The sequence below is a fragment of the Centropristis striata genome, chromosome 12 (genome assembly GCF_030273125.1).
Source record: "Centropristis striata isolate RG_2023a ecotype Rhode Island chromosome 12, C.striata_1.0, whole genome shotgun sequence".
Lineage (NCBI taxonomy): Eukaryota > Metazoa > Chordata > Actinopteri > Perciformes > Serranidae > Centropristis > Centropristis striata.
This window is the reverse complement of record NC_081528.1, coordinates 25,731,482-25,758,664: the sequence shown is the minus strand read 5'-3', so window position 1 is coordinate 25,758,664 and position 27,183 is coordinate 25,731,482. Positions and strand designations below refer to the sequence as shown.

The 27,183-nt window shown below is 39.3% G+C and overlaps 1 protein-coding gene across 2 annotated transcripts in view; it reads right to left on the bottom strand.

The window, feature by feature from the left end:
- Positions 1-19,876, bottom strand: part of nlgn3a (neuroligin 3a) — a 139,841-nt gene extending 119,965 nt beyond the window's left edge. For both annotated transcript variants that reach the window (XM_059345819.1, XM_059345818.1), the window contains exon 1: positions 19,579-19,876. The gene's annotated coding sequence lies outside the window, so the exon portion shown is untranslated. The remainder of the gene's footprint in view (positions 1-19,578) is intronic.
- Between the last annotated feature and the right edge of the window lie 7,307 nt (positions 19,877-27,183).

Genomic DNA, 27,183 nt, shown 5'->3' with positions numbered 1-27,183 from the left:
TCACCCTGCCAGAATAACTCCAAAGTGCTGCTGACGAAAGAGCTGAAGACGAGGATGGCCTCTGTCGTGTTTTCAGAAATCACATCACGGTCTAATTAAATAGGGTGATTCTGTTTATTCTACAAATCTAATATCAGCCATTATAGATAATTTCCCTTTGGATATCCATGTTGTTACATTGCATGAGTTCTCAGCTTTCATATTACACATACATATACATATATTTCAGGAATTTCTTAGCCACACTCTAGTGTGGCTCTAAGGGTGGCAATGTCAGTCTGGTCAGTAATATATTCCAGTAAGATTTCATGGATGGGTTGCCATGAAATTGTATCCCCAGAGGATGTGTCCTATACTGGCTTTGGTGGTCTCCTGACTTTTCATCTAGCAAGACCAAGAGTTTTTTTTAGTTTTTTAGTGAAATATCAAAATTTGGTACTCTAATTGGTGCAACTTTGGAGTAGTGGAAAGTAGCTAAGTACATTTACTCAAAGTACAATTTGCGGTACTTGTACTTTACTTTAGTATTTCCACTTTATGTAACTTTCTACTTCTACTTCACAACATTTTTAGGCAAATATTGTATTTTTACTCCACTGCATTTAGCTGACAGCTTTAGTTACTTTTCAGGTCCAGATTTAACATGAAAACATCATAATTTAAATGTTGTTATACATTTTAAACTCAACAGAATTTTAAAAAGTTAAAATGAGCATTATCTTTACAAAATTAAAACACTGCTTATATAAATGCATCAATACAAATAATCTAATAATCTATAAAACAATCTGAGAGGGGCCGTTCTGCATAACGAGTACTTTAATTTTGCTGATACCTTGTTTGTATGTTTTGAATGCAGGAATTTTACTTGTAGTGGAGTAACTTCACAGTGTGGTGTTAGTACTTTTACGAACTTAAGTAAAAGATCTGAATACTTCTTCCACCACTTGTATATTCCAATGCTGACGTAATTAACTCATTGGATATTGAATCCAGTTGTGTTGGGACGCATGCAAAGGAGCTTATGCTAGTCGGTAGAGCAGGTAGAAAGAAAGAAAACGCATCAGGACTGAAATTTAAGTGTTTCAAAGACTGGATGGACGCGGGGAAGATAAAGATTATTAACACAGATAGAGAAAAACAGCCTCACAAATTGTTCCTTTAACGTATTTAATTGCATTTAATTGACACTTTTGAACTATAGAAATCTACTTAACAGTTTTTGATAGCGCATTGCTATGCACTTAATTTGTTGAAGTTTTTCAAAACATTAATGAAGTTGCCGTTGCAATTTGCATTCCCTCGCCTGTTTGTACGTGATGCCTTAACCTACACTTCAATAAAAAGCTTTGGAAGAAATCTTAATTAAAGCAGAATTGCAATTAAAATTATTTGCAAAAGAAACCCTGGTATATGTATCAGTGTCTGAAGATAATCATGTTTATGTATCTGATCAGAACAGTAAAAAAGTGGATCTCCATACATACATGCTAAACTGAGATGGTGAAAATGGTTAAAAGTAAACCTGGCGAAAATGAGCATTGTAATTTAGCATTGTTAGCATTCTGACTGCATTTAGCTGAAAGCAGCTCCGTGTAAATACAGCCTCACTGCCCGGCTGCAGACTTTTAGTCTTGTTTTCATTTCTTCTTCTTTTCATCTTTTACACCATTGTTACAAGAACAGAATACTGCTCATAAGAAAGGAGAAGGAAGAGTCAAAGAAAATATCAGTAAAGCAGAATTTCAATGGCTTCTGTGTATTTCATCTTCGGCATCACGACTGGGTAAAGATTACATAGAAACCTTTCTAAATGTTGTGCTTCCTACCTGTTGGTCATATCACCCAACATCTGCACAGTGGCAACACATTTGATTAGACTTAGTGCGCACATGTGAAACATGATTGAATTCCTAGAGAGGATACACTCGAGCATACCAAGGAGAATTCAGCAGATATTTCAAGCAGCTCCTCTCATCTCCTCCACTGTGAGGACAGAACGTATAACATGGCAGCACTAACATCAATTTCTGGCTTACAGTTGAAAGGAGGATGGATTTTTAGCCTTCTGGGATGCATCCCTAATAAAATTTAGGCAAGTGCAAGGAACCTGAACAGCGCTGGCATGGCACTATGTATATAAAGCAAATCAAAGTTTATGACAATCACTTCAAACGTGAATGCTGTGTATTACTCTCGCTGTACTCTTTGGTGGGAATGCTGCTTGCAGTGGAGCTCCCTGCCAGTTATAAAGAGTTACTGCCTCAGAAGAAAACTCACTTAGCATTTACATTGATTGATTATGGTTTGAGATTAATGAGATGGGATAAATTGCCTTTTTTACTATTTAAACTGTGTATTAAATGTTTAAAGTATGCCATTTTAAGTAACGTGCCTAACTATATGCAGCACGCTGAACATTGATCCAAGTGCATCAGCTGAACCAAAGAATTGACAGGGATGAGAGACAAGGGAAACATTTTTAAAGCAGCTATTAACACTTCAAAAACATATAGAGTTGAACTGAAGGTTTGCTGTGAGTTAATTGAGGTCTGACTTGTAATTACAACAGGGAGTTGATCTCTCACAATCAGAGCTCCAAGTTCATTGGCACTGCAGTGCAAAATCTAAGATGGATTGGCTCCTATGGCTAGTATTGACCCTTCTACTCTGGGTTAGAGACCATGCAGTTGTCCTTGGCCTGAATAATCATTTGCAGAGCCAGGATCAAACGCAGATATGCAACTAAAGAGGAACCCACATTGGTAGGCAATTATTTAAACAGAACAAAACAGCTCCTTGGGGCCAGAAGAATGGTTCTCATGATAACATGATTTAAATTGCCTTTGTAGTGAACAGCATACAATATACATCTAAAACTGGGATTATGCGGGTAATTTACAATGCTGTAATGTCTACAATTTGGTGGACATTCCTGCTAAGAATAGAGAAAATTAATTTTTGCAGTTGTTATGTACTCACAACCCACCATTTCCCCCCATTACAGAAACTAAAACACAAACAGAAGTATCCTCATAAACCATACAAAGCTCGGCCTTTGAAGAACTGATCATCCTGAGGACAACACTTAGCTATGCACCATTTCAAAAAGCAGTGAAGCCCTGCACTCAGTGCATGTAATTCACCACTTTCATCCGCTGCATTTTGAATTATGTTTTCGGCAGACAAAGATTAAAAATTCAGATCAACTTGTCAAGAAGAATGTGAAATTAATTCCTTTTTTGTACAATAAAATGAAAACTGTTGGGCCTTCACTGTGAAATGTAATAGTCTAGTAAATTTCTATATGTGTGTGTGTGTGTGTGTGTGTGTGTATGTGTGTGTGTGTGTGTGTGTGTGAGAGAGAGCATGTACAATATGTACTGTAAGTATGCTGAGAAAATGAATCTTTCCATGGCCTAATAAGCTAAATAGCAGCTTTAATTTAAGGTAAGTAGGCTGCAGTTCTCAGGGAAAATTGAAAGATCAGCTTTATCATTGGGTGTGAAAGGGCTCCACAGAATAATACATATACCAAGCAGAGACGTGACCCAGATGCTGCCTGTAAAATTAATGAGCTAATAATGCATTAGGAGCCTTAGCACTTGCAGCAGTTACAGTAATGTGCAAACACAGAAATATTTCAGGTAAAATATGGTGCTAGACTGAATGCAAGAACAGGAATGAATTAATTGAACCTAAAAGTATCACCGTTTTTTTGCATCATATACAGCAGTTTCCCAGCTTCACCTATCCCCTCGAGGCTTGTGCTTTAAAATGTTGCATGTACTTTTAAAACTGTCCTGAGTTGCACGTCTACGAGTCCTTAATTGTGATTGATGATCAAATGAGCCAAGATGAATTTTTTGAGAAAATAACGTGGTAATGAAGGCAGCGACGCCCAACACATTATTCTGATGTTTCTTTTCAAAGGCCTCCACTACCTGGCTTCCTTTCAGAGCGTTCGCAAATGCCAAAAGCACAGTGGTAGACTGATGCTATTGACATGCAAATGCCTGGTAGTTACAGAGAAGTGAGAGGTGCCAAAGTGTATTGTTGTGTGACAAGCAGGATTTCTGAATACATAGCTGAGAGCTGAGATGTACACGAGTGCGCTTGACACAGAAAAACCCTCAGCATCTATGTTCTTATATAAAAAAAGGCATAATGGATTCATGAGCATTATGGCGTGGGCCCTATTTACAGAGGGAGCACGGGGTTACTATAGCCTAATGACAGCAGATTAAATGAAGTCTGTCCACTGTACATGATGCCTGGAGTTTTATGGGAGTATAATTAAGTTTCGGACTGACCCGACAGTGATGTGCTTTTAACTAAAGGTCAGCAGTAAACAGCGATGTGAGCCACATTTGATTACTATGTATATCACAACATCAAAAAAGATGCTGCTGCACTAATGAGGGGGTGACCTTCATCTTTAGAGTAAACAAGGACCAAACAAACACATGCCGCGCCACATGGCCTCTATCAGCCTCTAATAAGAGGTGTTTAAGAAATTAATAGCACTTTAATATCCAAAAGGACTACATGGCATACAATCTTTGACATTTCAGAGAAAGCTTTTCTGTGAAATGTAATCTAATGTTGAATAGTGTTTAATTTATAGCAACAGAAAGCTTGAATGCTGATCTATGAATGTAAGTAAACGCTAGAAAAATATCATAAAAATAGACTCTTGGCTGCTTTCGTTTCAATAATAAATAATCAACGTTCGAAAATACGACTGCGGTCTGAGCATTTACATCCTCATTCATCACATTACGGGCTCATTCAGAGGTACAGCCAGGTGGATTTAGAGGAGATGTGGAGGGATTAGTGAGGTGATATCAATCACCACGGATGAACCACCTCCTTATCCAGCAGCATCACTGCCCCTGGCTGTTTTCCCCATTGATCCCAGGCTATAGGGCTGGAGCTAAAGGCTAGGCGTTCCCATCAGGGAATCCCAAAGCTTTATAAAATAGATAAATCAATTTCTAAATTTGAGACAGATTTATCCTAAAGGTCCCCCTCCAGACATACTTTAAAGTATGGAGAAACTCTCTGCTATGATTAATTTTATGTTTAACAAACAAATGTGAAAAACGGGCTGGAAGCACATACTCTTTCTCTCTCATTGAGAAATTCTGGCTGTGACCCACCACACCCACCACGCATGTGATGATAAGAAAATGTCATGTGGCCAAAATAAGTGGAATCTACAATATTCTCAATAATCATTAAAAATATGCTTTGAACTCTAGACCCAAAACATACAGCAAATAGTAAGAAGGATTTTATCTAAAATAAAACACATTCTACTCTAATTCAGCTGCTTTGTAAGTATTCTTTTAGAATCACAGTCAGCAATAAAATGCTGACTGAAAAGGCATCCCCAATGCCTACCACAGAGGCTTGAGCTAGGTTGACCAGTGAAAGAGCAATGCAAGCCAGCTGTGGCTCACCATCCGTATACTGTAGAGGTAGTTTTGCATGTGGATTCAATTGATTGATTGTCTTTATTTCGAACATGCAAGCAAGTAAAAAAACAACAAAAAAAACAAGTTTAAATATTAATAGATGAATAAATAAAAAACAAAACAAAAAAAGCAAAAAAAAATTGAGAAAACAGATACTTTCTGCAAGCTCGAAAGGGAGTAGGAAGAAGTAAAAAAACGTATCGAGTCCTACCCCTTAATTAATTTCTCTGTTAGAGGAAACATTAGAGAGATTCACCCATTCATGTTTTCACCTCAAAACTTGAAAGAGAAGTCTGTTGTGCACCAAAATCGACATCTAGCAGACATATCAGAATGTGAAGTAAGCATTTTTATGTTGGTTAGCTTGTAACTGACAGCGGCTGACACAGCGTTAGAGACTGTGAAACATAGAATAATATAAGCTACGAGGTCAACATGCTTTTCGCTCTCTTTACTGACAAGTCCGCTCTGCGCTGGAGGGCTTTTTTGATTGGCTTTTGAAGATATGACATCCCTAATAGCTGGCCTGGTGTATGTTCAGAAGAGAAATTTGAAAACACCTCTCTAGTGACAAACTTTGCACGGATAAAAGTCAGTAAAGTCAAGGTCAGACATTATAAACATATGAAAAAGACATTTTTGAATGGAAGAGGACTTTTAATTTTGATTTAATTGTGGTGTTTGGGTATTTAACTGTTAGAGATTAGATAAGCAGGCAGCACTGGTGCAGCTAGGTAACAAAAAAATAAAAAAATAAAACACCAGATCGATGTCCTGGAGGCAAAGAAAGCAGCTGTTTTTCCTCCAGTGACTCTCACAGTTGCCTGTTTACTAAAGCAGCCGTCTTATTCTGCTCATTGCATGTTCACATTGATATTCCAGATATTATTAGCAGGGCCGGAGACTCCAGATGATGATGAGCTCCGAGGGACATTTTAAATGACAGTGCCTTTTCTTGAAGGGAGAGAGTAAACAACAGAGGCGACCAACGCTGTCTTGTTACTAATCCTCATCTGCATTCGTGTAACTGAGGGGCAAGGCCAGGAAGACAGGATGTGACTTTTCAAATATAAAGGAGGGGGGCTGGCTGTGTGAGCGGGTGAGGCAGAGACATGCCTCAATATCACACATGGAGGAGGGAACACTGTCCCCTGACAACAGTCCTTTCGGCTCGCCCTGGCAGATATGTCTCCTCTCCATTCACTATTTCTAATCCTGTCTGAAAGCCTATCTTGAATGTCAGGCTTCTTCCTAAATTGGCTCGTGTTCTTAGTGATTGATTAAAGTACTGTAACCCAGCTTTATCAGACCGCCCTGAACTCTGTATTTCTGCCAAATCTATTAGGTAATGCATCTTTTGTTATTGCACCCGTTTCTCTTTTTTTTGCTCCGCTCCCTGTCTTTGGGAAATACACAGATCCATTTACTATGATACAGAATCCTGAGTTGTACCTGGTTCTGTGATAGCACAGCAGCCGTCAGATCAAACAGGGGAGCAGCCTTAAGCTCACAACAGTTTGTTACAAATGTGGCATCCTAATTCAATACAGCATTATTCAGCGAAATTGGCTTAAATTTATCACAAGAGTCCAAAACAGTGTGCACAGGGATATACTTAAAACACATTTCATAATCCCCAATTCTCCTTTTTTGTAGCTTTTGACTGATGCCACGGTGGTACCAGAAACATGTCCGTGTCCTGTGACATTGAGCTAACAATAAAGCTATAATTCACGAGTTCTAATGCTGTAATATCCCCCATGCCACTGCACACAGAGGAGAGAGGAGAGAGGAGAGGTTGCCCTGATATTACTGCTGACGCCTGAGTCCTAGACGTTGCACTTAGAGTGTCTCCTGCAGGACATTATTCAAACACACACACACACAGGCACTACAAAGTCCATGAGTAGGCCACTACGGTACCCTCAGACACTGCTGCTTGCTGAGGGTACTCAAGGTCATACAGCAAGGCGCCGCACTTACAGGATGTCAATGCTTTCTAAAAAATCCATGATAATTTTTCCTAAATCATATGTATGTACACAGCACTGAATATAGAAGGATGAAAAGAGCCAGACAGACACTCAGCATAAGGAACTCGGAGTATGAATTAAAATCCTATTTGTGTACTTTAAACAGAGTAGAAGAACACATTAATGACTGCACGCTTAGAAGTAGGCCACGTCCAAACACTGCAGGCAAATCTGGCCTCGGGTTGTCTGCACTTCCTCAAAAACTGCACACAGCACGCACTGTGCTCTTCTATTCTGTGCCTACTTTGCAGCAAAGGAGCCCAGAGCACTGACAAGACACACTGTAGATACTGTACCCATGCATCCAGACTTACACATGATGCAACATTTCCGAATCAATTTTGCTTTTCAACTTCTGACTCTTTTCAACATCCCTCCTCATGTTTTTGTCGCTGGAATAAACATCCTCCCTGTTCCATGTTTCATTAGCAACCTGAGGGGAGAAAAAAAAAGGGTTTTCCTCTAACATCTGGATGTTAGCTACCTTGAGTGAAAAGTCATATCAGATCAGATCCCGCTACATCAAATGCAACTTGAGGGCACATTATTTATTCATTTAGCTGCTGACATCCAAACCATGCCCTAAACGGTGACACTTTGAAAAACTATTCCTCTGTGCCTGAACTGTGCCGATATGAGCGCAACTAGCAGGGGCTTGTCGGAGGGGAGTTTTATGTTCCTTTTACCAGGCATGAACGCAGATGAGACGGAACAACGAGGCCATTGTTGTTTTCTAGCTGGAGAGCCTTGGAGCTTCTGCGAGGAGCAAACACAACAATGAAAGTGCCTCCATGCCTGCTGTAAAATTTCATGTGACTACAAGGCTCTCCCGCAATTTTCATAGCCACTAAAAGCAAAGCCCTCAGAGCCACAACGGCACATCACCTATTACCAATATTTACCCCCTGCGGTGAACACAAAGCCTGGCTAGCATAAATACTGGCCTGTGTAGGTGTGTCTCGCCTCGTGTTTATGTGTGCATGTGGGTGATTTGTATTGTCCTTTTCATGTTTTATGACTTGGCAGTGAAAAAATGGTGAGATAAATCAGGAGAAAATTTTCACTCAGCAGGAAAAGAATCCAGCTTTTTTTTTTTCTCATAGCTTGCCCGTGTGACAAACAAAACTGCAATGTTTTAAGGAACAAAAGCATTTGTTAACACGACAAATTGTCTTTTTTCTCTCAGCACTACACTTCGTTTCACTTTTTGATCTTTTCAATAATTAAAAACACATCTGTATCCACACCCTCGGGGTGATGTTAAGACGGTCATGATGGCAGAGATTTCCCCTCAGAGGTTAGCAACTTGGTATGCAGACAAACTCGACGAAGGAAATCCATAAGTGATGGATACAAAGAAAAGGTTTTCAGTGGAAGAGGAGAGCAGCCTCTGTGCAGGATTAAGTGCTTTAGATCTAATGATGAGAGAGGCCCTGTTTTTATTTGTTTTCAAACAGACATTTTGCTCTTGATAGAATAGCGGCTGTGTTCCGTCTCCGGAGGGTACAAATGCTCATCAAAGACCTGGCTTTGTCAAACAATCCATAAACTCTTAATGCCACATAGCACAAGATACTTGCTCGACAAGTTCAGAGAAAGAGCAAAAAATCAATGAGAGACAATTTATCCCAATTTACAATGTGATTGTAGAACGTTTTATATCATACTCTTTTTGGTGTTTTCATTCCGAAACCATAAAGGGACAGCTCATGATTTGGGAAGTTAGACCCTCCAGCTCAGAATTCCTTGGTGGGATTCTTGCTCTTCCTATCAATATCTGCGGCTGCGGCTGCCAGAAGATTTGGTAGCTGTGGATGCCTGGGGCCGTAAATCTGGGCCAGGGGTTGTGTGGGATGCTCAGATAAATGGGTTGGGCTTTGTTTTATTGCAACACTGCTTGTCTTAACTTTCTGTGTCTACCAGGGATTTAGAAAATTTGCTACTGTCCTTGGGCCTCTCTCTGCAACAGCGGCTCTGAGTCGGGTTTGAGTCAGCCCTGGTGCCCCAAGATTACATAAATATCCTCTATGAGCCATTCACCACTATATCCGTGCTCTACTGTTTTGGTCGCTTTTTATCTGCAGCGGCGTTGTGTTTTTGTTGCGTGGGTACGGGGGTGCAAGTCTCAGATTAAAAGGGAAACTGAGGATCTTCATTTTACCCAATTTGACGAGTCCTTTCACACTGTGCTGAACAATTACAACCCAAAGAGTAAACAGTTCCTCAATGGAGGATGTTCCCCTCTGAACCTTTCGCTAATGGATTTGACTAAAAGAGACCTTTACATGTGATGCAGCTGTTTGTCATTCATGTGCAGCAAAGCATCAATATAAAGGAAAAGTGGGCCACAGAGACACAAAGCACAATTACCCCTGAGGAAATATGTCACATTTCCGACGTCTTTTGCGATAAGGTTTCCTCATTCGTGCTTCCTCGTGTCTTCCTTCAAAAAAGCACAGTGGGAAACAAAGGCAAAGATAGGGCTTATTAGGTCACTTCTGGATTCCTTTTTTTTTTACACACTGATCATGGATCTGCTGGATAAAACACATGGGTATCATTAGAATCAACCCCGAGGAGTTTTCTGTAAGTGTGTGTACGCTGGATAATGACTTTCCTTTGGGTGTGTTTTTTCAACAGCCAATCAACGAAAATGATGTGCAGCAGTTAGGCAGTGAGATATATTTTACAGTTCTGATGCATTTTGCACTGCTAAATACACAGTGCGTCTTCTTTTTAGTTATTTATTTCAGATGTAGTGTTGGGGAGATATCTTGGTCATACAAATCAAGAAGAGGCTCAAAGAATGTAATTTCAATATCCTGTTTTGGTGAATTGTTATTCTTCAGCTGCAGTTGCAAATAACTCCATTCGACATCCCATTAGTTAACATATTACTGGGTGCCAGACTACCCAAAAAGCTTCAACAATAAATGCTTATTGTCGCTGTTTGCTTTGGAGTTGAGGCTTCTGTAGAATTTTAAATGCATGAAATGTGTGTGAAGCAGGTTCGGATTGAAAGAGGATGTGATTAAAGGGAATAAGAGATGAGAACGGCAGTAAATTCTGGGGTGTCAGAAAACCTTGAATCATTTAGTAATTTTCGACATGCCAGAGAGATCTGCCTCAATCAAGAATCTTAACATAAAAAGCCGAAGCAGGGAATACAATTTGGGAGCATTTGTATTCTGCTTGTTGTTTTTGTGTATCGCTGTAAAAAATAGATGGCGGAGCCGTAGTTGTCCGCAGCATGAATAAAACAAACGTGGCAGATTTTTTGTTTGACTGGCTTTCTCCAGCCCAGAGCTCACTTGTCAAAAGGCTTATCCAGGCTTACCTTTCTCCAACCTAACCATTTTCCTCTTGTTTCCTTTCAATCTCGACTCTTCCTTCTGTCCTTGCTCTTATCCTCTCTGATCCCCGCTCCATTCCTGCTACTCTCAGAGAACCATTTCTATCCAACAGTATCATTTCACTCTTCAGCTTCAGGACTGAACTGCCCACCACTATTATGTCATGCAACACCTGTACTTAAACCCGGCTGAAATTCACAGTGGGCGCAGGCTAAAAGGACCTATGAGAGAAACTACAACACTAAAGTCTCTTGTCTTAAATCTACCTTCCTGTTGTAGTGAGTCAAGAGACAAAGCACTTGTCCCTGTCCAGAATTCTTAAAAAAATAAAATAAAAATCTAGCAAGTTCTATTAAAAATGTCACTTTTCGCCGATAAAACTACAGTATATTAATAATCACGGACAAATTACATCCCACATAGTTACAGCATTCTACAAATAATATGCGATTATGGATTTTGGAGTGCATAACTTGGGCAGTTTTAGCAAAAACCCTCAAATCTGTGCTACTTAAAGGATCAGAAAAGCGCCTAGAGGATCTCTCTAGTCTTATGTGTTCGCCCACATCACCAACTCCTAGAAAAACAAACAAAACTTTTTCTCGATTAAAAACCAAACAAGAAACACATCAAAACCCTCAAGCCTCCTGCCCTCATCCTCACTTTTTCACTCAAACCATTGTCATAGTGACCTACAGCCACCAATTCATCAGAGCCGGCGTCTTGGGAGAGTAAGCCACAGGGCTATTTCTGTAGTGACCCAGATTTTCAGGTGAATCTGGATCTGTATCAATGTAATGAGCTGCACAAACTCAAACACAACATATTAGGTCAAATAAACTCCCTTTAGAACGGGTTTTAAAGCTTGACATGTACTCTCACGGCACATTTAAATCAACATGCTAAATGTTCTATTCATTCAGCTTCAAGAGCCATGCAACGTGTGTCTTTTCCTTTAAAACACAACTCAATGCCGGAGAAAACTCCCCAGTCTAATTTCCTTTTCTTGGTAATTTTGTCAGATTAATATCAAGTCAATTTCCTGGAGCCTGTTCTTACACAAGAGTGATGGCGTGATGATGGTATCATTGGAAGAAAGCTCTAATTGTGGAGGATGGCTCCTTTTGGGAGGAATATGGGCACAGATGGGAGCTGAGTTTGATGGAGGAATTTCTCTGTCCTCAAAGGCTATCAGGAAGCATTGCCAAGCTGGCAAGGGATATAAATAGATACAGTCAGGAGCAGGTCTACATGTAAGCACCAAAATAGACCAATCCCAAAGCAGGTACTATGCTATTAAGGTAGAGGCTTTACAATGTCATTAAGGCACATTTAAAAAGCTTCCACACTGTAAAACACAGCACGATTAGGAGATGGCGATTAGATGTGGCTGCTTACTATTTACTGATCCACATATATCGTTTTACTCACATACCGCTATTAAGGTTGGCTGGAGGCCACAATGCAAAAAGGACACAATGGACGTCCATCAAAGGGCTAACAGTCAGACATCCACTCACACTCACATTCATACCTGCAGGCGAATCAGTCTCCAGTCAAACTGATTTGCATGTATGTGGGATGTGGGAGGAAATGTGAGCAGCAATAAAGCTAGAGACGTAGCTACTACTGAAGACACCGAGGACATGTCCTACCTATTGGTTGGGTAAATCTGGGAGGTTTAAAAGCTTAGTTTACATCCAACAATTACACATAGATTACATGTGATTTGTTTAAGTCTGATTCTAGTATTTTTTTAGAGTTGATATTCTAAAAAATGATATAAAAACCTTAAAAATAAAAGCTAAAATGAACGCATTATAACAATCACTCCATATCTGCCACAGTGCACCTTTATTACAGCTTTTTGTTATTATATTTCTTAGATTAAGTATTTTTATTGCTGACATGTATTATCTTCTATCTCATCCATGCCTAATTTATTATTATATGTAATTATGTGTCAGGTTTCTAATACAATTTGAGGGTGACATAATTGCAATTTTGTTGTGCTTGCATAATGAAAATAAAGTTCTTGAATCTTGGAACACGAAATTTGACAATATTTAAAGAAATATGATTTTTGGAAAACATATAAATGTAGAATTTAATCAATTGCTTTTTTGGGGAAAGCTATTCAGAGAAAACTCTAAGAGGGAGGAGCTGCTGTGGAAGAATTTGGATTTATTACCGCAGTGTTTTTAAGCTTTTGGCTGAGACACTGAGTAAAAAAGAAAGGACAAAAAAAAGACCCTTTGGCTGACTGAACCTTCAGAATCCTGCACTTTGCATTCATGATACAAGTGATATTTTTATTTGGTCTCCAGGATACTCACTAGCCAACATAGTGGGAATAAAAAATAAAAGCTAAATAGGCAATATCTCCGTCAGCCAGAGCTTTGAACAAGTCACATCTGTGCTTAATGCCTTCTCCGTGTACTGTCACAAATACAGGTGAGAAGTGCGGTGAAGAGTCTGCATAAAAACAGATATAAAGGGATATAAATAAACACTTCTGCATTATTTACGACTTGCCTTGAGAAAGAAATAAAGATGAAGAAGCATGACGCAGACCCTGGACTCAATGTCACCTCTGATTTTTTCAAGATATAATCAAAAATCGTCTATATTTGTATCCAGGGTGATGTGTGTGTGTGTGTGTGTGTGTGTGTGTGTGTGTGTGTGTGTATTTTTGTATTTTTACGCAAGTGAAACAGGTAAGTGGCTATTCAAAAGAGTATAAAGCAAATGTAATTCAAGATCTACTTGTAGCGCAGGGGTGTGGGAGAGTACGATGGCCAACCAGTTTCAGAAGAGAGTTTGTGTGTGTTTGAGTGTGTGTGTGTGTGAGTGAGAAAGGATCTCTATTAATCTCTTGCATTACTGCAGTCATTTCCACTCTCTTCATCACCAGCAGCATGTGCTCTGTGAGCTTTAAAATATTTAAATCTGTAATCTGTCAGCATTATGAGGTTAACACACACCCGCAAGACCGCTGTCCTATCAGTCACCATGCTTTCCACTTCACGTGGCCCCACATACATCACAAGGACCTGACACGGCCCTTTTGTGCAGCTCTGGCTGGAAAAGACTTTGCGACCGGTGTCTGTAATTTCTCAACAGCGGTACAGACATGGTGCTGGACCCTGGAGAGAAATTAAGGGAAATGCGCGCAGCTAAAAAAAACACACAAAACAAGCTGCAGCATTGCGAAGCGCAAGAAGCCTCTAATTGTTTCCCCAGTGTATGTGACCCAGTGACTCTGGAGGAGTTCTTCCTTGTTCTTTTACTACGGGTAAACCGGCATTCATTATTGATTTGATGGCACAGACTCTTACACAACATGGTCTTATGAGTGGGCCTGAGTGTTTTGTCAGTTGCATTAGAGCCACACTAATACACCCTCTTTCACCTTTCTTACACATAGTGCCATATTTTCCTAAAACTCTGAATTAATAACCACGAATGAATAAATTGAATAGGATTAAAGCTTGAACGACAGTGACCCATATATGAATATTAGGTTGATGGAAGACACTCCAACGTAGCCCATTTAGCCAGCTCCATGTCATGTCTTCATACGACAGGCTTTTACTAAGCTCCTTAAGAGCCTGCCCCTGGGGATCTATGGTAGGCTGGAGGTACTGACTCAGGCCTTATCTTCACTAATTTACCCCATGAATTAGACGGGCCCTCGCGTCCGTGTCCTGCCAGACCCACACAATGCTTCCTCCATGTTAAAATGAGGAGAGAAAGGGGCTTAACGATTGCTTAGTTGGATAAGGAGGTGGGGAAGTGACGGGGGAAAAGGCACACTCCGCCACATCAACTTTACCTGGACAGTAGCGTTCATCCCCAGGATTAAAAAGTGTTGATTCCCCGTCACTTGTCTGTCCATTCTCGGGGTGGATTAAAGCGGAATAAAATGCAATTTGAATCATATGGATTAAGGTGAACTTTTCAGAAAACAAACAGGCAGGGCTTCACCCCTGTCAGCCACGAAGTGAGGACAGAATGACTGTTTCTTTGTTCCTTTCCGACTTACCTTAAATTCTTTTTGACAGACAATTTAAAATTCAAATGAGCTGGCAAGCTGCAGATGTGGACTTTTAGAGGACAGAAAGAGCACGACCAAAGAAATCTATACATAAATTTAAGCACTAGTGTCATGTTGTACGGCACATGGAAAGCAAATAAGATCACAGAATGCAAATTCATAGTCAAATGGTGTCTTCCAAACAACTCAAAAATTTCCGACTTCTGACTCAAAAAAGTACAATAGAATGACCATCAAAGTCAGAGTCTTAAACTTAAAAACTTCAAAATCTGTGAAAGCACACATTATAAATGGCAAACCATGAACTAAAACACAATGTCACATATATTTTAATGTATTTAATTCAAATACACATTATCATATGGTAGAAACCAGTGGTGGAATGTAACTACATCTACTCAAGTATTGGACTTAAATACAGTTTTATGTTCTTTACTTGAGTATTTCCATTTTATGTAACTTCTACTTTACTAAATTTTCGAGGCAAATATTTTTACTCCATTTAGCTGCTAGTGGCTTTTCAGGTCAATATTTAACATAAAAACAATACCAATTTAAAGTGATTAATCTTTTTTTTTTAAATAAATTAATTTAATAAATTAATAAAATTAACCTCATAACAGTGTATTGAGTAGTTCAGATGAGCCCTTTCCTTACAAAATTAAAACACTGATTCAATTCTGGATGAGGACTTTTGATACTTTTTTACTTTGACTATACAATACTAAATAAGTTCATTTCACAGTGTCTGAATACTTTTTCCACTGTTTTCCATGTTAACTGATGTCAAAATATGTTCCATGAAATAAAAGTTTGTCTGTTTGTCTGTAATGTCATGTGTTGCTTTCTTTTTTTAGGTTTCCCGCCGTGCACCTGGGTGGCCTGGGGGTCGGAAGTTGGAAATTTCGGCTGCAAAATGCTTCCGACTCTGACTGGAACGCAGCATTAGTCTGCAAATAAGTGTGACACTTTGACAAAGTGAAATCAATGGAATGTAAACACACTTGCATACACTGCTCCGGTGGATTGATTCCTGTGTGGCGGAGTTAAAAAGGTCATTCACATAGTTTTGCATGTTCCACATGAATGAAATGATCGGAGCTTCATCCCAATTTGAGCTTATGCAACTCTAAAGTAGAGCTTTGCATCTGTGAGCCTCTCTCTCCCACCCCCACCTCGCGCCGTCTCTCTCCATGTGATGCATTTTTAAAAAGTCTGCTTTAAAAAGGAAAACAATTGAAAATAGCTCCTCGCGGCTGGCGCATATTCTCCCTGATTTTAACTCAGCGGGTCCGTCCTCTGCCTGCGTATTATTGAGTGTAAATTTTCTAATTAATAAATAAATAATAAATAGATCACTTCTGGCAGACAGTGAGTGGAGACATACTGTGTGACATCTGCTTTGTAGTTAGAATGGCGATGTCCAAAAGAATCTTGTTTACTAAGCAGACATTGGTCTTTGGCAGGGAAACCTGTTAGTCAGGGAAGATGTTTTTTGGGCCCTGAACAATGTAAAATCTCTGTTAAATATGTTATGTGCAGTAGACTTGAGGCGTATCTTTGTGCCTCGGGCCAAAACCGTTTTGTTAGTCAAACAAAGACTCTTTCATCTTTTCACAGATTTAACAAATACGTCTTATTCATTATTAAAAGTGAAGATGACACGAGTGTATCTGGTGAATTGTCACTCGTCTGTAGCTAGATTTTTAAAAAACAATCAGGGCTTTTCGGCAATTCTGTCACAAAAGGTGTGATTTAATGATGATGAAAGCGCATCCTCCTGAGCAAATAGGAAGAGACAAGTTTATCCTCCTTCATTAGTCACTGTACATCTCTGTCTGTGGACAGCCAGATTATGAAAGAGCTCACGTCATGATGCACGGCTTGACTCGGGGTTTAAAATACAGCCCCAACACTTTTCAGAGCTCTCTACACTAACACTATTGTTTAGGCCAATTAAAACCCTAAAGCATTTTCAATCATTTACATTCTAAGTGGTAATAACCTAAAGACTGATTTCTCTCCCTTATTGAATCTCCCGTCTTGCACTAAGAGAAGATAGTTTGAGAGAAGTCTGTATATTTGTCTGTTTTTAAGAGCAACAGCCAACAAGGCCAACGCCATCGTATATATCTTGTTTGCTTGGTAACGTAATGAAATCTAATCTGCATTAAATCCAAATCCTCCACAACTGCCTTTTCCTCTCTGTGTGCATGACATTGCCAAGTAGTGAAAACAGTGCTAGAACAATGATAGGCTTTTCTTCAGGTGTGGGATATGCAGTGATAGGACATATTTTCAGAAGGTCAGAGGTATCCATTTGGGAAATTATTCCGCTCCTGCTCCTGCTGCTCCAAGACAACACGTCAAACACAATGAAGAATATTAGAAAACACAAATAACCTTCCGCAGCCTTTCTCATATGTGCAACAACACACCTCTGCATATACACAGAGGTGCCCACACACATACACACACACCTTCCGTCCACACCTCTGGATGTGAGAGCAATAACGAGAGCACGCGGGAAGAGAAACTGAAGGCTAAAGAACAAGAGGCCTCTCGGGCCAATGAGCGGCTTCATCCATGTTAAGTCAGGCCAAGACGTACTCAGGTGTATTCACTTTAGGTCAGGACAAAGCCTCCCTGACCTTTGCAGCAGACAGGGAGTCTCATGGAGCTTTTCTTGAGCAGTCCTGAGACTCACAGGGTAAACAATAGACTCAATGCTGCACTTTGAAATGCTGTGTGTTAGTGTATGTGCCTGTCAGGGATCACATGTTGACCACTTCTCCCGAGTCTTCGAGTCCAGGGTGTCCAGCTAATGAACACGTCCAGCGAGCAGCGTTCCTGGTCATTATTCTCCAGCAGCAGTTCTGGTTTTAGCTGCCATGATTGCTACGCACAAGCACAGAAAATGTATTTTCTAAAAAAGTGAAGAATGGATATTAAAACAGCAGGGAACTTGAAAAATAGCACTTTGCTGGACTGGAATACAAACTCTGAAGGGCCAGAGAGAGAATTCACAAGCAGCAGCAGCAGCCGCAGCAGCAGCAGCAGCATGCATAATCCTTCACATGATATTGCAGACACACATACAATATAAATGAACGTAATTTGCCTGCAAATCAAAATCCAAAGAGTGCTAATCAAATTTCATAGGGTGCTTTTTAAATGGGCGCAACAAAAACTAGGAATTCTACGCGTCTGCGTTATTATCGCCCATTAAGGGCTTCTTTCATCAATAGTGTGGCGTGCATGCCAATAAAAGGCTGGATCATTTCCTAAATGCTTAGGTTTCAGGGACACGTTGCTCATTCAACCAATCACCATGACAACTCTTGCTTGACATTTTCACTCCCTCTTCCCTTTTCTTTTCTCTTTTCCACCATTGCCTACAATGACACTGTTTATCTTTAAGCTTCTGCCACCATGTGTCCAGGAATTTCAAGACTGTAAGAAAGTAGACACACGAGGCCTACAGGATCATCACAGTGCTGTGAATTTATTCTCCACAAGCAGTTTACGCATGTGGTTTCTACAGCTGTCATGGGAATTAAAAAGATGGGAAACTGAATAATAAGACAATAAGATTAAAGATCAGTGATTAGGAGAAGCACATTTACAGACTACTGTGTGAGAAAGGAACTCTGTGGTGAAAATAAAACCCATAAATAGCAGATTCATTTGAAAATGCATGTTTTTTTACTCTAAATGACAGAAAGACATCTTTAATTGACTAGACTCGCATTGAACCTTGTGCATTATCCAAATTAATGGAGCTATCTGTTCATCCGGAAACCTCCAAAAATAATGAATTCATTCAAAACATAAAAAAAGAAGGAAGAGGAAAATGGGCATCCCCAGGTATGCTTGTGCACATCATGCTGCTCCTCATCACAACAGATGGAGATAGCTTGCTACAAACTGGTGCCAGATCCCACTCACATTATTAAAAAAAGAAAAAAAAGAAAAAAATCTTAGATCTCATGTCATCCTGGGCCATTTGATTCAATAATTCTTCTGTTTCATTTCCGTTAAACTTTAGAGCCTGCAATTTCATTTGCCTAAAGCAAGTCACAGGGCTATTTCATTTGCGTTAAAGGGAGAGCAAGGAGATGAGAGGGGGGGGGGACAGAGAGAGAGAGAGAGAGAGAGAGAGAGAGTGAGAGAGAGAGAGAGAGAGAGAGAGAGAGAGAGAGAGACTGCGCGTCACTGCTCCATCACGCATACAAGATGTCTTTATGCTCAAGTAACAAGTGCTATGAACAATTATGACATTTTTTTTCAGCATTAACGCTTTGAGTGCAGTGTTGTAGCATGTTACATACGGCAATGTGGGTAAACACACACACACACACACACACACACACACACAGTTATCCTGCGCCCAAATTCCTGCCTCTAATGAGACTCGGGGTAGTCCGTTCAAGTCACAAAAATGCCAAATGCCAAAACGCATACGTAGAGTATACGTGCCTCGTGCCGCTGCGTCGAGGAAGCATAAAAAACAGCACTCTTTATCATTAGAAAAAAAAACACCAAGTCGTATAATTTGAGTCCAAGTAGCCCGATGTGCCCGTTCCCCCTGCATCACCCCTGTAACTCACTCACCACGCACACAGCTGCTCATCAAGTCTCATGAAATGACTCACCTGCCTTGTCGAGATGTAAATCCCCCCATGCCTTGCTTTAGAGAAAAAAATAAAAAGCCGGGACAATGTTTCACTGTTTCGGGGTCTTCACTTGCAGTCGGGTTGTATACTCCAAATATCCGTATAGTCTGCGCACCGCTTATGATTTTCGGGAATGACCTTCCTGTGAAGCGGTGCCGTCTCTCGTGATCCTCACTCCGCTCTCATTTCAACACATTTCTCCCGTCTTATTGTTTTCTCTCTGTTTTTCTTTCAGCGGAAAGCTCTCCTCCTAGTCCTGGTGCGTTTTGATGCTTTTGCCTGGACTCTTCGGCTCAACACGAGCTTCGCGGGAGCGCGCGGCGCGACCCCGGCTGAATATTCGGGAGCGCCGATTGGAGATGGAGAAGGAGAGTTACTAGGTAACCAAGGGCACACGCATCATACATGAAAAGGAGCAGAGGATTTATGCCTCGCAACTATGCTCTGCCCTTCTGCTCTGCCGTCTTTGACAGGTCATCAAAAAAGGGCTTTTTTTCAAGATCCACCGAGGGGCCACACTTCACTGTCTCTCACAAATACCATCCTCTAAAAGGCATATTTTCTTTTAAGGGCAGCTGGGTCCTATAGGAACATTTAAAATAAAAAAGTCAACATTAAATACTCCTAAACATAAGCTATTTACAGAGACAACAGTTAAGAGCAGGGAAGAGGACTTTTACGAGGCTGGAGGAAATTAATGAATGGAGAGGCAATGCAAAAGTTCCTTAAATGCTGAGTAGGCTAGTTAGGAGCCTAATAAGCTACAGGATGTGGTTGATCTTGCATTTCTCACTCAATAAATTACCTCGAGGCTATTAGAGCTACTTCAAAACCTTTATTTGATTTCCACAGTCCTGACTGTGAGTCAATAAAGTAAAAGAAGGGAACATAGGGGCATTAGGAATCAAGTCATACAGGTGAGATAAAAATATAATTCTGTTAAATTGATAAAAAGCCTATGTTATAAATGGATCAAACATCCACTTTTGTGAGGGATTATCAGGGATTTAAAACATTTGTTCAAAATCATTTCATTTAAGCCTACGGAAAAGGGCTTTTACTTAACTACTCTCTACCCACTGCCCACTGCCCCCAAAAATGATTTATTATTAGGCAGTGACCTCTAGTGGCAGTAGTGATTATGATGGAAACAAAGGGGGAAGTCAGGTGACGTAGTATAAAGAGTGACAAAGTCCATGTTGGAGGAGATCAGGATGGATGGATGAATGAATGGGTAAGAACTACAAGGCACTAAACAAGTTAATAATACGTTTAGCGCCTCACCTTTAGACCACAATCTAGGCCACATGCATAACTACATTAAGCACTGAGGCATGACAGTAATGTAACTTATTTTTACCAAACCACAATCTTTTTCCAAAACCTAACCAAGTAGTTCTGTTGCCTAAACCTAACCAAACTGTGACTGTTTCACAACGTTAACAATAGAATTGGGAATCACCAGAGATCCCACGATACAATTTTATCCCAATACTTGAGTATGATAATATAACATTACAACAATACGATATGATTGCGAATTTAAGCATTTTGCGATATGGTGAGTATTGCAATACAATATATTGCCATTTAACTGTTTAACTGCATTTTGTGTTCACCAAATTAAATTAAATCAAGAATTGTTTTGTCAATTAAGGGAAAATTCTCAGTCTATTCATCTCACTTCAGTCTTTTTTTTTCTCCACAATGAGAGTCAAACCCACAGACTGACCAACAAAGTATCCAGTCAAACTGAACTGAACAGATATCAAACATGTATGGATGACAGCAGTTGCATCTTTTTCTCAAACTTTAAGCTAACTGCTCTAAAGTTTTTTGAATGAAAGATCAAAAATGGCCTTACTCTGCATGACCTGATGCACATGGTGTCTATAGATTCCTTAGATCTTCTAGTTTCATATGATACCAGTGTCAGTACAAGTACAAGTGAGCCTGATTCGGCGAAAATACTGATGGCCCGCCGGCGCTAAATAACGATACTTGGCGGCCATGAATCGATATGGTATTGCCCTGCAAAATATCATGGTACCATGCTGTATCCATTTTTTTCCCCACCTCTAGTTAACAACTATGTGGTTGTATGTTGACAGTATTCAATTTTGTGTTAAAATTGTAAAATGACATATATTGTGTCTAAAAGAGGTGCTGAGATGAATTCATCAGACTGTGCAACCAGACTGTGCACCTCAACAATAAACCTTATATCAACATTACATTACCGTTTCCTATAATCACAGCTGAAACTTCCTGAATGGATTTTCTTGATGCCAACACTTGTTACTGAATGTGGATTTACAGTTATTGAAATGCTCTGAGAAGATATGACGACGTGATGTGACACCCACATGATACTATAGAACAGTTTATCCCCCCACATAAGCCTGCTCCCTCTGTTGACATTTTTTAAATCTTGCTTGAAAACCCATCTCTTCTCCTTGGCCTTTAAATCCAATTGAGATCAATACCGCATCATCAGTGCTTTGTCTTTCTGTGTCGCTCCTCTATTGTCCTTGTGTCGCTGCTGTTATGTTTATATCGTCCTTTACGTGTTTATCTGTTTCCTGAAGTCATGCAGCACTTTGGTTCAACATTATTTGTTTTTAAATATCCACTATAAATAAAGCTGGCATCACTTTTGCTGTGAATTTAAACAGCAGCTTTTTAAACATCCCTTCTCATTAAAAATGAGTTTTTTGTCAAGATCGTGCTATAATAAAGTTCTTTATGCATTTAAATAAAGAGGAGACTTTGAATGCAAATAATACTTCTTTAAGGTTAAAACAAAACTCAAAAACCACTAAATTGTATCATATACAACAGAAAATAAGAAGTAATAAGTCACCAGTTTGCATTTAAATAGAGGAGATTTACTGCAGCTATTACAGCCACAACACAGCAGTCACTCTTACCTCTATTATGTTAAACTTACTAATCAATATAATGTATTGTTTGGAATAGAAACCAGCATATATATTATCTGTGTTGAGACCACTTCATTATACAAAGTAAAGTTTCCAATGTTAGCAAATGTCACAGCTGAAGAGCAAGGTATTGAAGAGCTCGAGCTGCCATTTTTTACTGACATTCAACACTGACACAGTGGAAAATATATCATAAAAATGAGGCAGAGACACTGATATAACCCTCCAGAATATGATGCAGCCATACGACAGCCAGAGGCTCAATTACAATAACACAAACTTTGACTGAAAGCTGATAGAGAGTGAAAAACAAACAAACAAACAAAACAGACAAACCATAGCGGGAGTATCTTAAAGTGGCCGTATTAATGTTGCGGGGCATCGAGGCGACACACGGGGTTGTGCTGCAGTTTTACAGGTGGGTACAGGCGTGTCATTCATACTCACAAGGACAATTTTTCTCTCAAGGAGAGTGTCAGCTCAGTGGCAAACAGATGAATGTTGTGCCGGAGGTGACTGAATGGGTTCGTTCAAAAGCATGCCGGAGAATAATATTTATGCCTTAGGAGTGAGTGTGAGCATCACAATGTCAAAACGTAGGCTTAAAACACTGAATGGTGTTGAAATTATATTTCTGCTGAGGTTTACTTTTCTGTTGGACATGGAGCACAAACTCCTTTTCCCAACATTGGGTAAATTTACCAGCATTAAAATACCACCATCTAGAATATTTATCAAGGAAACAGTCACATCTGAAAATCAGAAAACTATTATGGTGATAACAGGAAATTATAAGTACTCGTGATTCCCATGAGGTAAACCATTTTTATATCTGAAAATAATTTTGATTGATGTGAAAAGTTTTTTTAACCCACAAAACAAGTATACACTGCCAGGAAAATATACTTTTTGCTATGCAGGAATTGCATATTTGAATATGATTTATTAGCATTTCTTAGCTTGTTAATTAGGCACAACGGACATTAATGAACAATAAAAATGTACATGAGTTGGAGTAACTTTAACTTTACATTTTTATTTTTTTAACTCTGTAGCAGTGACCACAGTACTGGAAGAGAACCAAACACACTGCGGTCTGTCAGCCTCCGATTGTCTACCTATTAATTCAGGTAAGAACGTGTTAGACCTGCCTTCAAAATAAAAGCAAACACATGTAGCTTTCAAAAAAAGAGCACATGGCTGTGTTAACAAGAGTCCACCACATAATTTACAAGTAGACAAAATATGAAGCCTTAAATAAAAAAATAGAAGAACCCTTATTCTCCTTCACAATAATTCATTAAAATATGCAATGATTAAGATGGAATAGTAGCATTAGACTGTGCAAGAGGCCACCAAATGTAGGCTTTTAGGGCAACAAAAACCCCTATACTTTGTTCGGCTCCTCCCATCATAGGCTGAGAAAATCACTGGTTAAACACTGGTTCTAAAGCTTGTTTTGCAGTTGAGTGTCACTTTTTTATACTTTCTAAATTGCTGATTAATATTTACACGCACACACCATCCAGGGGACTAATAACCCTTTACACCCACTGCTGAAAACAACCCAATAGGAAACACTGAATGTTGAATTTCAATTGACACCTGTCACACATGGGGTAAATTTACCAGCAGTAAAATACCACAATATAAAATATTTATCAAGGAAACAGGTGAAAACAGGAAATTATGAGTACTGCATACATCTCCCATGAGGTAAAACATTTTTATATCTGAAAATAATCTTGATTGATGTGAAAGTGCTCTGTACTTTGAAGATTTTTTTAACCCACAAAACAAGTATACATTGCCAGGAAAACATATTTTTTGCTATGCAGGAATTCCAGATTTGGATACGATTTATTAGAATTTCTTAGCTTGTTAATTAGGCACAACAGCCATTAATGAACAATAAAAATGTAAATGAGTTGGAGTTACTTTAAGACCTAAATGGCAAATCTTTTTAGTTGTCTCCAAGCAGATGTTAAAAAGTACATTAAAATGACGTGTAAAAATGATGGCAACACTCGGTGAGGAACACAGAGGTACACAGCAGCCCAGGCTACAGGATGTGCACAGAAGAGTAGAAGAGCTGTACGCCCAGAAGAAAAAACAACATACATGGAACAACAAAGCTCAGATCTGTCAAACACTGTACAGTCAGGATTATGGGAGAAATGTCAGGCAGGAGATGCAAGCAGGAAAAGATAAATAAACAAGACAGGCCAGCAGGACAAGAGAGTCAGCAGAACTTTAAAGGACATAACTGACATCCTGAAGAGCAAGACTGTATATCCATAAACAATCATTTCAGCTGCACTGTAAGATATTAACAACAGGAAAGCGTCTTGCATTGTCCTCCGAAGGAAAAAATTACATAACAAATACGCATTTAGCCATTCTGCAACAGCTCTCCAGTAACTCTCTATTTCTGCTCAGTGATGCTGTTCTTTTTAACTATTATTATTGTTCTGTTTTAATGCTCTCATCTTTTACACAGCTGAATCATATTATTTATCCAGCTGCTGAAACAACTATTTTCACAGGAGAATCAATAATTCAATCTGTTAATGCTGCATGGGATTCTTACCCTCCTCAATCTTTTTCATGTTGACGGCCTTTGAGCTAGATCTGAGAATCCACACAGAGTTGTCTGTTAGGAGCCCAGGGTTAGAAGCTAACTGAAAAGAGCAGCAAGTCCTCCAACCCATACAACCATTAAAACTCTAATATGACCCAAAGGACAATTTCTAAATAAACGCCCCCCAGGGGTGGCAGAAGATCAACATAGTCTCATTCCTAGACCTAATGTTTGGGTCAACGTTGGGACAACGTTCAGGGTTTCCTCTATATTAATTAAGTAGTGGCGGCCCGCCGCTGCTAAATTATGCCCGCCGCATTTTTAAAATTCTGTAGCAGTGACCCCAGTACTAGAAGAGAACAAAACACACTGCGGTCAGTCAGCCTCCTATTGTTTTCCCGGTGCTTGTATTTACTAAGGTAAGAACGTGTTAGACCTGCCTTCAAAATAAAAGGAAACACATGTAGCTTTCAAAATAAGAGCACATGGATGTGTTAACATAGTCCACCACATAATTTACAAGAAGACTGTCAAAATATGTGTTATTTGTGTGTTAAATAAAACACAGAAGAACCCTTATTCTCCTTTACAATAATTAATTCAAATATGCAATGATTAAGATGGAATAGTAGCATTACCAAATGTAGGCTTTTAGGGCAACAAAACCCCGACTTTGTTCGGCTCCCCCATCTTAGTTTCAGAAAATCCTGTGGGGAAACCCTAGTTTTAAAGCTTGTTTTGCAGTTGAGTGTCATTTTTTGCTAAATAGCTGATTGATATTTACACGCGCACACCATCCAGGGGACTAATAACTATTTACCCCTGCTGCTGAAAAAAATCCTAGAGGAAACACTGAATGTTGAATTTCAATTGAAACCTGTCATGGTTGCACACAGAGGGGTAAGTGAAAGCTGAGCTAGTTAACCGCAACTAATGTTATCCTCAAATGTGTTTCAATCAAAATTGGTAAGGAAGGATATCATATCATTCGAGAATCAGGTATTGATGACTCGACTCATACTTGACTCTAACTCTTCTTTGGTGACACGGACTTGGATTTGAACACTGGGGACTTGGACTTGAGAAGAGATGACTCAACTACAACATTGGTTGCAGTTTTATTAGGTTTAGGCAACAAAACATCTTGGGTAGGTTTAGGAAAAGATTGTGGTTATGGTTAACATAAATAAATCACTTCACTTCTGCATGTCATTAAGTAGATTGCAACATAGTTGTTGTAGTTAAACATTAAGTTAAAATAACTTAATGTAAACTTTAAGTTTCACATATAAACATCGGCCTCATGAGTCAAAGTCCTGTGTCTGTTGTTCTTTATAGCAGGTTTCCTCACTTCCTCATTTTCTCCCATCATACAGTAAATCAGGGCATCACTTTTTAACATATAAACATAGGGAGCCCAAAATAATTACATTTATAATATTTGTTTCAATATTTATATATTTTTAAATATTGCTGTTAAAGTGAGAAGCATACTGTTTTTTTAACATCAGGAAATGAAGGAGGATACACTACCTGATAACACTGAGATTCAATTCCTCTACAGTGTCATGTAAAACACAAATAATTTGGTTTGGTTGCTATAAAGCCTTCATTCTTTAATAAAACATTTTCATCATTATTCCTCATTTTCAGTTTCATGCAACCAAGAGCCTGGTTAGCAGCCTGGCAACCAGTTATTAAAGTTAACTTTGAGCCTTAGACATATCACATAATCACCCAAAAATAAACAAAAAATGGCTAAGCTGAAAAGAAATGAGAAAAAAAGCACAGAAGTGGACAAGTGTGAACACCATTGGAAAAAACAACAACACCAATGTGATATTATAATCAAAAGACATTTTTCTTTTCTTTCTTTTCATTAGGGCACAATGGGAATACAAGCACTGCCACTTCAGTGAACCAACCACTGAAAAACGTAAGTACAATTATCACAGGTGGTGGTCAAGTATCTGTTATTTGTTAGAAGCATGTTTTATAGCAAGAGTAAGCCTGTTCTTCTGACATTTATTACATCCCTGATGAATTATTATGGAAAGCAAA